Source organism: Engystomops pustulosus, chromosome 8 (assembly GCF_040894005.1).
Source record: "Engystomops pustulosus chromosome 8, aEngPut4.maternal, whole genome shotgun sequence".
NCBI classification, from domain to species: Eukaryota; Metazoa; Chordata; class Amphibia; order Anura; family Leptodactylidae; genus Engystomops; species Engystomops pustulosus.
The window spans coordinates 108,863,617-108,878,446 of record NC_092418.1 but is presented as its reverse complement, the minus strand read 5'-3'; the positions used below and the strand labels follow the sequence as shown (position 1 = coordinate 108,878,446).

The window sequence follows — 14,830 nt, the reverse complement described above, 5'->3', positions numbered from 1 at the left end:
GCATCTGATTGGACATGCTGGGAAGACACCGATTAGGACCCTTTGACCTATAGCTGCACCTCAGGCCTCGGCTACGGGTAGAGCCCTTATTAAAGGAGCCAATTGTTAAGCTTTTTACAAATGACTTGCAAATAAATTAGTGGCATGTTTGACCAAAGCAGCCTGAAAAGTACACACATTTCCCAATGCATCATACTTATAAACAGATGGTATTTGGCCTCCCTCCTATTCTCGACATTTGGAATTTCTAAACTATGTGAATGAAACAATAATATTTTATAAACATACAGGGAAGGATTTTGCTCACTGCTTTGTTAACACAGAAATTATACAATGCTGACATTTATTTAAATTTGATAAAATAAACAAATGTGTTGCATTAAAATAAAACAAACTGTAAAATCAACAAAGAAAAGTCCACGTTATTACCGATAGAGTTGTCTGTCGTGTGCGGGGAACCAGGCTTAAGCAGATTATTATGTACGGTGGGAACGCTCGTTTAAAGGGGAATGCATGTTTATATTGTATCAGCTTCATTTATCTAGGAGGACTGGAGTGAAATTGTAGTATTCCTCGTTGTGATATATAAATACATTATTTAAGGAATTGCATAGGATTGGTGGCCTAATCCTCTGACAGGCCAATTGGTGAGGGGCTAGCACAGGGGTCAGGAACCTTTGTGGCTGAGAGAGCCATGAGCGCCACATATTTTAAAATGTTATTCCGTAAGAGCCGTACCATATGCATATGCCCCCCAGTAGCTAGGTAGTCCCAGTGTCACAGGTGCCCCTCCAATCTAGGTCTCGGATCCCCTCTCCGAGCTCACTCAACTCGCCGCGCGCACCGGCATTTGAGGATTTAAAGGGCAAGTGCGCCGCTGATTGCTGCTGCCCACTTCCCGGGTTCCTATAAAGACCGGTGGCTCACAGCATTCCCCATCGGATCTTAATGCTTCATGCTTATAAGGAAGCTTTTCACAGTGTTTCCTTCCCATTGTGATCCCAGTTTTGCCCTAATATTGTGACCCCAGACCTCCTTCACTGGCAGCCATGATCTCTTGCTCCGTCCCCGACCTCGCATCATTGCTGTCTGACTTGACGGTCTGCCTGTTCCTGACCACGAGACTGCCTAGTGATTCTGTACCTCGACCTTGGAAGCAATCACACATTTACACATTGTCCGCGGTGGTCCTGGGGGTTCACTAGTCCAAATCCTGACACCCACCACATGCCCCCAAGTAAATAGGAAGCCACAGCACATGCCTCCCAGTATATCGGTAGCCACAGCACATGCCTCCCAGTATATAGGTAGCCACAGCACATGCCTCCCAGCAGATGGGTAGCCACAGCACATGCCTCCCAGCAGATGGGTAGCCACAGCACATGCCTCCCAGCAGATGGGTAGCCACAGCACATGCCTCCCAGCAGATGGGTAGCCACAGCACATGCCTCCCAGCAGATGGGTAGCCACAGCACATGCCTCCCAGCAGATGGGTAGCCACAGCACATGCCTCCCAGCAGATGGGTAGCCACAGCACATGCCTCCCAGCAGATGGGTAGCCACAGCACATGCCTCCCAGCAGATGGGTAGCCGCAGCACATGCCTCCCAGCAGATAGGTAGTCCTCATTTCTACCACGCTCTTCTCTTTGACCAAGGCTTAGACGATGGCTGCGATGGCACCTGGGCCACACAAAGGATGTAGGCAGCGGTAACATCGCTGCCTGTGTCCAGTGATCAGTCTAAGAGACACACAGCAGCCATCACTATTTATTAAAGATCAATCTGAGAGCCAGATGCAGCCAACAAAAGAGCCATATCTGGCTCCCGAGCCATAGGTTCCCTACCCCTGGGCTAGCACCTGACTTCCTGGGCACCAAACAAAGGGAAATAATTGGAAAGCAAGGGAAGCAATTGGCTCTATGCCTCTGTTCAGACTGGAAGCTTTAACAACAGCTATAGATTGCTTTGAAAAAAGGTATCCAACACCGAACCGTTGCCACTTGCCTCAGTAAAGATCACCAACTTTTGAATTCTACCTTTGGAGTGCTGCTCGCTTTTTCCAATTTATAGATTCCTTTAGCTATCAGTGGGAGCCACATTTGATCAGTGAGGGCATCAAATGTTACCCCCTTTCCTCCACCAATCAACTACTGATTAATAACAGATCATGGCCAACCCCTTTAACATGCTTGTGCCTTTACTGTATTTTGGTAAAATTCCCATCCGAATACACATATATGGTGCTAGAGAGATACTTTTGCTGTGGTCATTTTACCAAATAGATCTTTAGAAGGAGAACTAGTATCTTCCAATGGATACAAAAATCATTCAAAAATGGTATAATAACAGTATTAGGGAGGATTTTGATAGCTCTTTCTAGTAGGTCTTCCATATGGATCGCCACATGAGCCATTTGACTCGAGAAAGGTTGTGGTTTCTACGAGCTTTTAATTCATAGGTATTAGTGCTCCTTCATCCAAGATCCGGGGGACATCCACTGTACCCCCTTATGCTCACATAAATCTTTATGTGAAGGCCTAAAAGTCTTCGATCATAACATTTTCCAATATATGTCAGAGTTTTGAGGTCCACATCATTGGGGGGTAAAAACATTGAAATCAAGAAAGAATCTTGCTCAACATTAATCTGTAGGTGAATATGAAAGCAAAACTAAAGAAGTCCATAAACAGAAGATGGAGATCATGTGGCCAACAGTCGAATGCTCGGTGGAGTGAGTTTGAGTATTTCAATATGAAGAAGGGATTAAAGGCATCCTTTATACAATATTTGTTAGGTCAACCAATGACACGGTCTTCTTCTGGAAAGAATTGGGCCATGTCAATCCCTCCGTGGGCAGTAACTCTCAGGTGGACCCCCAGCCCCAGCATAAGTTGTGTAAAACAAAGTACACTCACCATACATCATAGAGATGCTCAGAACCCTCTCAGGGCCTGCAGGGCTTCTCTACTGAAGCCGTGATTGAAAGCTGCCTTTCAGAGTTGATTCCCTTGGCTGAGTTGGGATTTTTCAGGTGTTTGTTGATGGACGGTCGAGCTAGTTAGCTGCAAGGGCGGTGTCCTGGCATGCCTTAAAGATCCAATCCTCAGTTCACTCAGGGATGGTTATACTTTCTCTTGTGATTTGTAGTACTACTGTCTGTGTTTTGCTGAGCTGAACCCAACCTGGAGACAGCCTGATCCAGAAGCAAGAACCTGTACATGAGCCTGGATTCTGCCTGATTCAGAAGCTTGAACCCCAACTGATCCAGAACCTGTACCTGAACCTGAATCTTGTCTGATCTGGAACCCTGTATCTAGAGTGAACCCTATTCCTGATCCTGTCCCCATATCCTCTTGTGTCTGTATATTTATCTTTCTGTCTCTCTGTTCATTTTCATGTTCTTAATGTATACTTGGAGTACGAATAGTCTTGAGGTTGTCCATCACCGATAGGTCCATCACCGTTAGAGACATGTCCCCCTTGACATAGATATTCAGCATATGGCATCTGAACCATCTTAAGTGTTCAGATTATGGAGCAGTTTCTTTTTAGACAATTGGTGAAATATAGATGCTGTGTCTGACTAACAATTATAATTCAACCTGTTCATCACAAACTATCTTGTAGCATGTTGCTGCTGCAGCTGTTGTGTGGTCTCCTGACCAACAGAGAAGGGCAAGAGCCAATCAGCAAGTTACTCACAGGGTCCCGGACCATCCCTAGGAAGCTACTATTGTAGGAATGGGTTGCATACAGTGGTGGGATTTTATTGATGACCTCTTGACATTTCAATCCAACACTGGTTGGATAAAAGATTGTTTTTTGAAAGAATGTTCTCATGAGGACCACTTGTCATTTGGTGTCTTTGAAATTGTATAGTCAGTTTGAAAAATGGTTTTTATCCAGTCCCAAAAAACCTCAATGGGATTCTTTGAGACTTTTTTACACCAAAAAAGCTCAGCAAAACCAATGATAAATAACCCCCATTGGAGGGAATCTAGCAGGACTTTTTGCACCAGGACACTTTCTCACTCCCACCTAACAGTTCTTGACGTAGGTTACAGCACAATTGTAAATCATGCAGGGTGCTAGATATAGTAAAAGATGGGGAAAAACCATACACCAGTCAAGAGACTGTAGAAGACTGTGGACATAGTAATATATGAGGTCTTCAGAGGTTAATATCTTCTTCAACATGGAAACAAAGGATTTGACATGTTAAAATTAAACATATCTGATCCGTCCTGAGCCCTTCTTTCGAGTCAGAGCTGGACCTATATGGGAGATGCTGGAATCCCAGGGTTTACAGAACTTTTCTAATGTATATAAGCACTCAAAGCTACACCTAGGGGTAAGAAGACCAATCTGAGCAGCCGGCCCATAGTCTGTGGTGGATGAGTCAAGGTTCTGATGTTCTATTTGGAAGTCTAAGTTGGCAATGCAGCAAGTTAGCAGAGATATTTTTATAAAATTGAACCAAGGAAAATTCTCGGAGGTAGTAGATCACGTCGTAGAGGTAGGACCATGAATTGTGCAGGACATTGTTTTGACCGTGAGGTTTGGCCAATTCTGTGAGGTCTCGAGTGGCTCGCGGAGATTCATTTACAAGGATCTCTGAGTGTGTTATTCTTCACCGGCCCCAAAGTAACTTTTTGTTACAGTTTCTGTGGCTTTGTGAAGAGTCACGTCCCATTATAACTGATACATAGAGCAATGTCTAGATGACGCACCGTGTTCACGTTTGATTAATGTGCCCTGTAGTTTTAAATATTATTCTGAGGTTTACCAGGATTTTGACTTAAAATTAAACATTCAGGCGCGTACTTGAATTAGCTAATTATTTGTGAAAGCCAATTTCTTATTGTTTACTGAAAGTGAAACAACTTCCAAAACCAGTCACACACAGCCGAGAGCCTGCACACACCCGTCTCGGGAGGATGAGGATGCTCTCCTGTTCATCCAGGATCTGAACTTCAGCCTGAAAAGTTGATGGGCTCCAAGAAATTTACAAAGGCTGGGTCCTCACATTGTTTGTGAAACATCTTGTACTAGGTAAACAAGCAGATCCTTAATTTTCCCCACTATATAAAATGTGTTACCTCAACTGGGTCCCATGACATCAAAGATGCTTCTGATCCCAAATACCTTATCTATAAGAAGACCCTCAACTTCCATTTACGATACTGTTGTCTTGTTATGTAGTGATATATGTATATATACATTTAGGGTCTCCGAAGGCTCCAGAGCTTGGATGCAAAAGCTAACAATGGACCCCTACAGCTACTCCTCTACTTTTCTTCGGTGTCTTGTCTTGATGAACGTTCGTGGAGTTCCATGCCTCTAGATGGTTGTGATATTTTAGTTGTAGGCTTCAGATCCAAAGCTTTGACAACTTTTGTGACTCATTTGTGGTCATTTCCTTAATGACACCTCTTCAATTTTTTTGTGGATCCATAAAAATGGTTAAAACGCATATAATTTTGTGTGCATACAGCACAAATGCTGATGACAATATCAGGCGGCAAATCCATACTGGCCTGAGAAAAGCATATTGGTGGGCATGAGGCCTGCCTGTGTTTTACTATGGAATCTTCTGCCATAAAAATAGCATCTAGTGTTGAGTGGACCCAAACTGTAAAGTTCGGGTTCAGGTCCCCCGATTTTAGCTCAACCACCCAGCCATTAAGGCCATTGACTTGTCCAGTAGCTTTTAAACAGTTAACACCCCCCTGCAATTGTTTGGGGTACCCAACCTGGACCTTGACAGCCTTTTTTAAATTCAGGTTCAGGTCTTTTCATATTCATACATTCAGAATAAGGTTACCTAATATTTTGACCAAATCTAATGTAATGCTCTTGAACTACAATGAAAAATTTGTAACAGGTCTCATATATCTTTTACTTTCTACATGAAGTTCACAAGCCAAAAAATCCATGTCCAACCTTTTAAATAGGCCTTGACAATGATTTTCAGGCAGCAGTTTTGTGGTGCTTGGCCCTTGTCGGGTCTATATACCTTAGGTCGGGATGTATATAGGGGGCCATTTGCACCGGACCAGTTAATAGTCAGACATTGACTTACCTTGATCTATAGTCCAGTAGATTCTGCTACAGCTAATGTGTAATTGTGCAGTTCCTTACACCTCTGTGATGCATATCTTCCACACATGCAATTTTTTACATGTTGTATGCATTTAATTTGATCTTAAAGGGAATCTGTTGCCACATTTTTCACAAATTCAGCTACTGACAGGTTCCCATAAGGCCCTGTTAACTAAATGCCACCATTCTTCCCTCAAATTCCCAGAAAATCAACTTTATTATCTTACCAGTCATACAGCCATATCCAGCAGGAGACGGAGGAAGCGTGTCCTGCTCAGCCAAGTCCAACGACTCCTCCCCATGCCTTCTCACCATTCAGCACTTCATGTCATATGTCCGAGGTGATATCATCTAAGGTCCTTTAACCACTAACATTTGCAAAATCTACTCTACGTATGTATCATATCACAAGAACTCAAAGCATGCCTCCATGGAGGATGGGAAGGAGTAGACTATGGAAGCATTCTGAGATTTCATGTGATCAGATACCTACATGGGGTAGATCCTGCAAATGTTAGTGGGTAAAGAACCTTAGATGACATCACCCTGGTCACTCTACGGTGTAAATGGTGAGAAGGAGGAGTGGAGAGAAGTAACACATTAGTAAGTTGGCAAGGACATATCCCCTCTGGCTATCTCCTGGATTTGACTGTATGCCAGGTAAGATAACAAAGTTGATTTTATGGGGATGTGAGGGGGAACAATTTTTAGATTGAAGGATGTGGCATTTAGTTAAAAGTGCTCTATGGGAACCTGACACTAGTTGTATTTGTAAAAAAAAATGTTTTGACAGGTTCCCTTTAACAATATACTGTGGTACCCTATACTAGGGTAGGAGGGGGGTCTTCTCTGTTTGATGCCCCTGGCTGCTCCTTTCTCATTTCAGGGTTCATTTTGAGTTTTTAGTGCGCATTCTACCAAAAAAGAAATAAAACACACACACGAAATCCAGATTTAGAAAACGCCTGAATAATGCAGCATTAATTGGCAGATGCACAATGCTGAACGTGTAATCCTGTGTCAATGTAATGGAATGTGTTTGTGTATGTTCGATGTGACAGAACCCAGGATCGCGCAGTCATTATCCGCCCTTAATGATGCCAAATACGCAACTAAACAAATACATACATGTTAATAATATTTTATCTTCACGACGTCCATCAAGGGGGCAGTAACCCGCGGCCCGGCCAAAACTCCCATCCGAAACAATAAGAGTTAAACTACTTTGGAACAATTGAGAGATGATGTTTACTTATCCACTGAGGAATTTCTCAGGCACCAGGTGTTACTTCTCCAAAACCTTAAATCCAAAAATATTTTCCAGGGGCTGAAGGCGCAGCGGGACACCATAGTGTCATTACAGCTGGACTCAATGTTGTGTTTCTGGGAAGGCAAATGTCTTATTATACATATTAAAGGGGAACTCCACAACATAGGGGTAATTTGCTAATCTGTGGGGGTCGCAGAGGTAGCAACCCTATGGATCATGAGAATGGTGGTCCATTGTTTCCTTTAAATGAATAGAGCAGCTGCACATGCGCCGGCTGCTCTATTCATCTCTATGGCACTAACGGAGATAGAAGGACAACTTCCATCAGTGGATGGAATGGACCAGTGGGCGCATGTGGGCGCATGTGTAGGCGCATGTGGGCGCATGTGGGCGCATGTGTAGCTGCTCTATTTAATTGGGAGTACAACTTAGACTTCATTAGCAGAGTTCTTTAATTAGCTCTATATACATGCTGTTAGTAGCAGCAGGGCTGTGAAAATTGGACTTATGATTATAGCTTTTCCAACTGCATTGGGTTTATGCCCTCACACTGCTGTGCTCTTGGCTCTCTGCATGGAATAAGCCAAAGCTCCTCCCTTTTGCTCTGAGTGACTAGTGTAGTATTCAGTCAGAAGCCTTCTGCAGCTTTTACTCAGAGTAGAAGAAGAGGAGTTTAATGCAGAGAACTATCAGCACAGAGGTTAGTCCCATAGATTCTTTTTTTAATATTAAAAAATGAGAACTCCTCTTTTTGCAGAAATGGCGCCACTCTTGTCCATTGTCAGGTATTACAGTTATACCCTTCTCAAGATGCTGCATATAATCCAAGGACTGATGGGAATGGACTGTAGAATTGGTACCTACCTGACTCCAGTGTTCACCCTGGCTGTAGACATGACCCAGGATTCTGCCTATGTCTCGTTTACACCCCTGGTCCATCTTTCTTTGCCCCTTCTTTTTGCTTATTACATGATACAACATTTTAGGTGATATTCACAGAAGGTCAAACTGTACAGAAGGGAAAATGTAAGGAACAAGTTACAGATCACTGGTGGATCCGAATTTGTAGAGAAATATGCGGCACTTACCGAAATCTTGTGCAAAAAGCTTTACTGGAACAATGCGGTGCAGCAGGAGTGCGGGGGCCAGGCGACGGGTCGTTTGGCACTTAGCATATTCTCAAGCCATTTCTGTTGATCACTGGTGGTCGGACCACCATGGGGAGTCCAACAATAACAAGGGTCTGAAAGTTCCCCTGTGATTGAAGTTGCTGCAAACGGCCCAGCAAAATACCCATCCTAACCGCCCCATAGTTACAAATGGAGCGCAAGTCAGCAAATCTATGGACCCACATGCAGTAGTGAACCTAAACTCTCTGCTGCCTGAGGCGAGCTATAGAATGGCGCCCCCTCCATCCCATCCAATAGTAATATAACAGGTTATTTTTTTTTTTTAGTTCGTGAGTTCTCCGTGCTGACATCACTTGTGAAGAGATACTATTTTAAGCAGCAGGTCCTGCTTTGTATCACATAACGGCGCCCCTGATGCTGCCTCCATTTTACCACAGGTGGCGCCGCCTGAGCCAAGAGGCTCAATTCGCATCATGGGTGGTGCACCCCTGCCCCTACGTACACCGATCTTTCTACAGTACATTCATATGTGTCCTTTTGTTTGGCGAAATAAGTGGAAGTGCATTACAAAGCCTGTAGGGAAGATAATCCGGAATATTCTCCAGGGGCCCAGCAAATCCTCATAAAATCATACAAAGACGTGTAAGAAATAATTGTCCTTGTTGTATCTTATGTAACAAGTAGCATCTGAATACCATATAAACACATATACATGATATATATATACACACATGTCCCCATAGTCTGTATCCGCCATTAGCCCTGGTAGAACCTTCCACTGAAAAGATTTAATAACACATAAAACACACAATATCTGCCAAAGGTTATGTGATAGTTGGAGGAGAACATGAAGATTGCACAAAAGGTCGTTGGATCTGAAGACGAGAACATAATAAACCTTCATCTGCTGAGACAAACCCGCGCTCAGCCTACGTACCGGGGGCGCACGTGTAGCGAGACAGCGACATCCAAAATATCTATTACGTCTACATGACATCTACTTGATGCAACATCAATCTAACTATCTATCTATCCGACTACATACATTCTATTGTATCTCTGATCCATCTCTATCTACATTTTATATCCCTCTCTATTTATTCACATTAGAAATCTTCTGACTTTTTTTTGGACTTATGCTGGAGGTACATTCAGGACCTTCTACTGGCGGGATAGGAACTTACTGCTCCAAGCTATAACAAAATACAATGGGTTAACAAAAAATATTTTATACGTATCTATCTCTCTCTGACCGTCTCTTTCAGTGACCATGTCTCACATCCAATCCCCTTCTACATCTGTTACAGATCTTATGCCTCTCTCTATCCAATAATCTTTCATGTCTATTTATCTCATATCTATCTGTTGTTAACATCTACTGGTCTTTCTACCCATCCACTTCGTATCCATCTGTTCATCTATGTTTCATATCCATCCGTATTTATCCTTCATATATTTAACTGTCCATTTTATATCTAATGATCCGCCTACATAGAAGACTATGGGGCTTATTTACTAAGGGTCCTGGGGCCAACTTTTTCGGGGATCGCGCCGGGGATTGTGTCGCACGCGATCGTATTGTGTTGCAATCACGCCAGCTTTCACGTGACACAAATCAGGCGGGGTGGTTCAGACGGATTCGGACTACAGCGGGATTTAACACTTACATTTGTGTCGCAAGCCAAGCACTTACATGCACCAGGAAGAAGAAGGTAAACTCCGGGGACCTGAGCGGGGAAGCACCACATGCAGGATATCAGACGCATGATCTTAGTGAATGGCGGCAGCGTTCATCCTCGTCGGACAGTCCGGAATGGGGATCGCGCAGGGACTGGGTAAGTAAATGTGCCCCATTGTGGGGCACATTTACTAAGAACAGTGTAGTCTGCTTTGTGCAGTGTCTTGGGTAGTGTGCAGGGGGCGGCAGATTTAAGATTTCTGGCGCCCATTCTTCATGAATATGGCGCCCCTTGCACTGCCCCGACAGAGAGCACCATCTTTTTTTTTGTGCGCCATTAACATGGGGCGGGCAAGACAGTTCTGATGGACTGTGCATGTTCCGACTAAGCACCGGACGCCCCTTTCACTGCATAAATTCTTTAAGAATTGTGTAACCACGACACAAAAAGGTCACGTGTGAAAGAAATGTGGCACAGCCCATTCTTAAATACCTGTACAAGCAGTTTTCACTAAAAAGAACGTGCAAAGTCCAACAGAAAACTGGCGCAAGGACCTTATTAACTGAGCCCCTGTATATAGAAGATCCACATACGTGTATATTTGTGTATCATTTGCTGTATCCTCTTGTGTGTGTAGATGAGTATACAATAGATAATACACGTGTATGCACTGTGCTGTATAGTATCAGCTTTGTATCCGTGCACATGTAGGTGCTCTGCCATATCGCGTTGGCGTGGTCCAGGGCGGGAGGTCTGTCAGCTGTCAGTGCGCTGCCTGTTTATTTAGCTGATGTGCACAGAACCCACTGACCCCATTCCCCGTCATTAGAACAGATCTGAGAATGGAGCAATTTGTTATCTCTCATCTGCTCCGCACACCCTCCGCACTCCCCCTGCTCCTGTGTTATGGCAGCGCACATTTTCCTGGCCTTGTACCACGACTCTCGTGTTCCAGGGGCAAATGCCAACTGCGAGCAGGAGCCAGGGAACAGAAACCAACCGAGGGAATGTTATCAGAGCCGATGACAGGACGGCACCGGCCGGCTCTGCTACACCACATCCGCCCCGGCACCGGGAATGAGGGCGTAAAACATAAACAGGACCATGCAAAGTGACTCACCCCTGCGCACAGCACAACTCGGGTGCGTTATATATAATATACCATAAAACCCACACCCCATACACTCCACACATACATACACTGTTAGGGACCTTGTACACAAACGTTTTTCTTACCATGCCTGAGCCGTGCACCCAGGAAAGAAAGGACATTTGCTATCTTTCGACAAATATACAGCGCGGCTGCCCGGCTTCCTATGGAGAGATTGTGGCCTCCCAAACGACCTATGTTTTTCTATGATAGGAACGTGCCTGAAAATAGTAATAACAAAACTATAATATAACTAAACATATTGCATGGAGATCGTACAACCCCCAAGTAGCCTAATCACAGTGTTCCCAACAGTAGGCAATAATCCAATTGCCCAATACAGTAGACAAATAACAATGTTTCTGTCAATAGCCAAGTGACAGAACCCCCACTGTAATTGATTTCCACCAGAGTAGCTAAATCACAGTGTCCCCACAGTAGCCAATAGTCCAATTTCTCTACAGAGAAGCCACATCGCAGTGCCACCCAGTAGCCAAGTCACAGTCCTATTCAGTAATCAATAGTCACATTGCCCCATACAGTAGCCAAGTCAATGTCTCTCCAGAGCCCCTCTTCCACTTCTTGTCATCTTTTCCCCTCTATAGGGAACCTGGCGCTTGGGCGTGTGATGTAGCGTCGGCTGACGCCAGGATTAGCTCTGGTATTAGTTATCATTGAACCAGCGCAGGTGGACACGTATTAGCTGTACCATCGCCATAGACGGGGGCATCTTCTACACCTAGAGGAGAGGAGGTTCTACCATCACCATAGACAGGGGGCATCCTCTAAACCTAGAGGAGAGGAGGTTCTACCATCACCATAGACAGGGGGCATCCTCTACACCTAGAGGAGAGGGGGTTCTACCATCACCATAGACAGGAGGCATCCTCTACACCTAGAGGAGAGGAGGTTCTATCATCACCATAGACAGGGGGCATCCTCTACACCTAGAGGAGAGGAGGTTCTACCATCACCATAGACAGGGGGCATCCTCTACACCTAGAGGAGAGGGGGTTCTACCATCACCATAGACAGGGGGCATCCTCTACATCTAGAGGAGAGATGGTTCAACCATCACCATAGACAGGGGACATCCTCTACACCTAGAGGAGAGACAGTTCTACCATCACCATAGACAGGTGACATCCTCTATACCTAGAGGAGAGGAGGTTCTACCATCACCATAGACAGGGGGCATCCTCTACACCTAGAGGAGAGGAGGTTCTACCATCACCATAGACAACGGAGATCCTCTACACCTAGAGGAGAGGAGGTTCTACCATCACCATAGACAGGGGGCATCCTCTACACCTAGAGGAGAGGAGGTTCTATCATCACCATAGACAGGGGGCATCCTCTACACCTAGAGGAGAGGAGGTTCTACCATCACCATAGACAGGGGCATCCTCTACACCTAGAAAAGAGGAGGTTCTACCATCAGCATAGACAGGAGGCATCCTCTTCACCTAGAGGAGAGGAGGTTCTACCATAACCATAGACAGGGGGCATCCTCTACACCTAGAGGAGAGGAAGTTCTACCATCACCATAGACAGGGGGCATCCTCTACACCTAGAGAAGAGGAGGTTCTACCATCACCATAGACAGGGTGCATCCTCTACACCTAGAGGAGAGGGGGTTCTACCATCACCATAGACAGGGGGTATCCTTTACACCTAGAGGTAGAGGAGGATCTACCATCACCATAGACAGGGGGTATCCTCTACACCTAGAGGAGAGGAGGTTCTTCCATCACCATAGACATAGGGCATCCTCTACACCTAGAGGAGAGGAGGTTCTACCATCACCATAGACAGGGGGTATCCTCTACACCTAGAGGAGAGGAGGTTCTACCATCACCATAGATATAGGGCATCCTCTACAACTAGAGGAGAGGAGGTTCTACCATCACCATAGACAGGAGGTATCCTCCACACCTAGAGGAGAGGAGGTTCTACCATCACCATAGACAGGGGGCATCCTCTACACCTAGAGGAGAGGAGGTTCTACCATCACCATAGACAGGGGTATCCTCTACACCTAGAGGAGAGGAGGTTCTACCATCACCATAGACAGGGGGTATCCTCTACACCTAGAGGAGAGGAGGTTCTACCATCACCATAGACAGGGGGTATCCTCTACACCTAGAGGAGAGGAGGTTCTTCCATCACCATAGACATAGGGCAGTGGTGGCGAACCTATGGCACGGGTGCCAGAGGCGGCACTCGGAGCCCTTTCTGTGGGCACCCAGGCCATCACCCACCACACCAGACAGGACTCAAAGAATCTTCCTGCAGTTCCGAGCAACTTAAAAGATGCAGCTTCCAGTCATATTTTGATACTTACTTTGCTACTTGGGATTGTAGTAAGAGTGAGAATGTGTAGACAGGGTTGAATTATCATTGGAGGACCTTCTGCTGGCCCCTACAGGTCTACAGAGGGACACTGGAAGGAAGCTAAAATGATGCAAATTTTCCATCTTTCTACTGTGTTGCTGTCCTCAGGAGGCCAGTATGATTGTTGAAGAACAGTAAGTTACTGCCTTAATTTTTGGTTGGCACCTCGCGATAAATAAGGGGGGTTTCGGGTGTCTTTTTGGCACCCGGCCGCTAAAAGGTTCGCCATCACTGACATAGGGCATCCTCTACACCTAGAGGAGAGGAGGTTCTACCATCACCATAGACAGGGGGTATCCTCTACACCTAGAGGAGAGGAGGTTCTACCATCACCATAGATATAGGGCATCCTCTACAACTAGAGGAGAGGAGGTTCTACCATCACCATAGACAGGAGGTATCCTCCACACCTAGAGGAGAGGAGGTTCTACCATCACCATAGACAGGGGGCATCCTCTACACCTAGAGGAGAGGAGGTTCTACCATCACCATAGACAGGGGTATCCTCTACACCTAGAGGAGAGGAGGTTCTACCATCACCATAGACAGGGGGTATCCTCTACACCTAGAGGAGAGGAGGTTCTACCATCACCATAGACAGGGGCATCCTCTACACCTAGAGGAGAGGAGGGTATACCATCACCCTAGACGTGGGGTATCTTCTACACCTAGTGGAGAGGGGGTTCTACCATCAGCATAGACAGGGGGCATCCTCTACACCTAGTGGAGAGGGGATTCTACCATCACCATAGACAGGGGCATCCTCTACACCTAGAGGAGAGGAGGTTCTACTGTCACCATAGACAGGGGCATCCTCTACACCTAGAGGAGAGGAGGTTCTACCGTCACCATAGACAGGGGCATCCTCTACACCTAGAGGAGAGGAGGTTATACCATCACCATAGACGTGGGGTATCATCTACACCTAGTGGAGAGGGGGTTCTACCATCGCCATAGACAGGGGGCATCCTCTACACCTAGAGGAGAGGCGATTCTACCATCACCATAGACAGGGGGCATCCTCTATACCTAGAGGAGAGGAGGTTCTACCATCAGCATAGACAGGGGGCATCCTCTACACCTAGAGGAGAGGAGGTTCTACCA

General features: G+C 45.5%; 1 protein-coding gene across 3 annotated transcripts in view; it reads right to left on the bottom strand.

Moving 5' to 3' along the window:
• The window catches only part of GTDC1 (glycosyltransferase like domain containing 1), a 224,532-nt gene that overhangs the window by 51,539 nt on the left and 158,163 nt on the right, over nucleotides 1–14,830 (bottom strand). The gene's annotated exons all lie outside the window — the stretch shown is intronic.